We start from the raw sequence: 2,778 nt of genomic DNA on the forward strand, positions 1-2,778 counted from the left end.
ATCACCCCATTCTTCTGTCTGGAAAATTAATACAAGCCTCGCCTGAGTCAAGTTACAAGACAGTGAACTTCATCCTGGAGACAAAGGTAGTAAATGCCTAATGTGCCTGAACAGATCATTTTGACAGGCAGAAAACTACTGCCAACAACAAAGTGTCCAAATAGAATTATAATTATAATATATTCATGAACAAGACACATTCGACTTTTCTTTCTCATCTAGCCAGGAAAAACAAAAAGAAACAATATCCCATTGCTCGCTCAGATTATACAGTGCTCTGCCCACAAGCAGGCTCAGCGCACATTATTAATTTGCTAAATCAGCATAAGCAAATGACTGCTTAATAAATGGATTCATAGAGTCTTCTATTCACTGTGGAGAGAGCGCATTAAGATCACTTTCATAAGAGGTGTTCACAAATCTCCTCTTTCTGGGCATAGAGTAAGAATGTAAATCCCTGCCCCCTTTGAAGTTAGGTGTGAATTTACGACGGGCTTTGGCAAATGTGAGCTAATGCGATATATCACTGCTAGATGGAAGCATAAAGAAACAGTACACCACTTGTACTCTGCCACCCGTCTGCCATGGTAACCACAGGACGACTCACCGAAGTGAACGTTCGCTCAGTGGCTCGGCCTGGTTCCTGCATAACCGCTATTCCCTGAGCCCTTCTTTTGACCCAGTAGGATGGATATATGATCTGAGGGAGACATATGCTTATTACAAACCATTGGGATTTGAGATAGCAGAGTCATGTTGTATCTGGTTGACAAATTAAATACTGGTATACTCCACTTTCCTCATCTTCCAGATTTTATAAGTCTTCCATTTGTTCATCATTGCTATGGAATAAAATCCATATTCCCTGGTATGGTATACGATACTCTCTCTAGCCACATCTTTCTTCTGCATTCTAGTCTAGTCACTGGATCTTTATAATGTCTCCATCAATCTAGTAATTAAAACAATATTTCAAGGTAGTTTTAACTTGCATTTCTATCAGTAAGAATAAGCTTGACCATCTTTTCTGATTTATGAGCCATTTATCTTTTATTCCCTGTATGTTTCAAAAGGAAAATCTTCAACACTGTAAAGATATGGCTCAATTATTTTCATGTATGTACTCTTATTGACAGTCTTGGTATCAACCTTGATTCTTATTTATTCACAGGTGATTTTTTGGTAAGGTTTTAAAAGTTTCATTTTGATAGTCTTAAATTTTACTATGATATACATTGTATGTGTATCATATATAAGCATATATACTATATGTATACTATGATACACATATACACTGATATATCAGTTACTATGATATACACTAATGTCCCTGTTTAATTCTAAATATATCAAATAGTAAATCTTTTTTAAAAAATTCTGTAACTATTAGGTCTTTAATTTTTGAAGTATTTCTCCCTGTGTTTATTTTGATCAACTGTGAAAACTATTCTAAGAATGTTGACACTTCCAACCCACAGTTTTTAAACATTTATTTTATATTTCCTACCATTTAATTTATTTCTAATGTCTTATGGAAAAATTCTTTAAACATCCCTTTTAACTCACTGATTTGCTCTTCAGCTGTATCGGCTCCACTGTTCAACTCTTTCATTTTTTTCTTTCAACTATTGTAGGTTTATTCTGGGTTATACTTTTTGAATCCTTGTTTCAGGTTCATCTTTTCAATATTCTAATTTCTTTGAAGATAGTAAATTTGCATATTTTCAATATTCTAATTGCTTTGAAGGTAACAAATCTGTTTCTATGCAAAATTTATTTTGTCTGCTTCGTTAATTCCTAAGAATACCCAACCTCTGAATTTTCTATTTTACTAGTTATAACATTTAGTGATATGTACATAGGGTAAGACTTTCCAGCCTTAGCTCATGTCCCTTCTCATGGATTCTAAGTGGGTTGGAGACATGCCTCATGGAGCTTTAACACTGCTCTCTGAAACTTACTGTGGCTTAAAGGTTTTTGAGAGCTTGCTGCCTCAGTTGTATTTGCCTAGCCCTTTAGATATACAGAAATATATAAGAAAGATAACATTTTCAGGAGATAACTAGCCCTTCTGCCTCAGATATTAACTACTTTTATCACACTGGAAGTTTGATATTTTCCTCCAAACCTCAAGTTGGTGCTAAGATATTGCTGTTTCTCTGTTTGTAGTGACCACATTCAAGCACAGATCCAGTCAAGCAAAATGTGAGATTAAAGGCACATCAGTAGACTTCCCTCTACCTTGTTTTTGCTTAAATTGTTCTTCCTTTTGGACCACATTTTTTTTTTTTCTGTGTAACTTACTATCTTGTTAGGTAAATGAGATTTCTCATAGAAACAGACATAGATCTCAGGAGCAATATTTGCTATCATATGTATTACATTGATTTAAGTTTCTTCTTTAATTATATACCCAAGTTGCTTCTTGTCCATGTGTATTTAAAGGCTTACATCTCATCATTTGCATGCATTTAGAATTAGTGGGGAGGGGTTCTCTTCATCAGTGAAATCTGCTATGTTACTTACCAAAGATGTATTTGACTTTTTAAATTATATTTTAGAAGTTTCTATGAGATTAGGAGTACAGGGAATTAACTAATTGATATTAGTAATTAAATATATCATTTTTGGCATACTTTACTTGGCATACTTTATTTAAAAACAAGCTGTCAAAAACATATTGTTAAGAGCAGAACTAAATAAAATTAAAACCAGAAAAAACAGTGAAGACAGTCAGTGAAACAAAAAGCTGATTCTTTGAAAAGATTAAAAAAAAAA

The sequence above is a fragment of the Pteropus vampyrus genome, unplaced genomic scaffold (genome assembly GCF_000151845.1).
Source record: "Pteropus vampyrus isolate Shadow unplaced genomic scaffold, Pvam_2.0 Scaffold32, whole genome shotgun sequence".
Taxonomy (NCBI): Eukaryota; Metazoa; Chordata; class Mammalia; order Chiroptera; family Pteropodidae; genus Pteropus; species Pteropus vampyrus.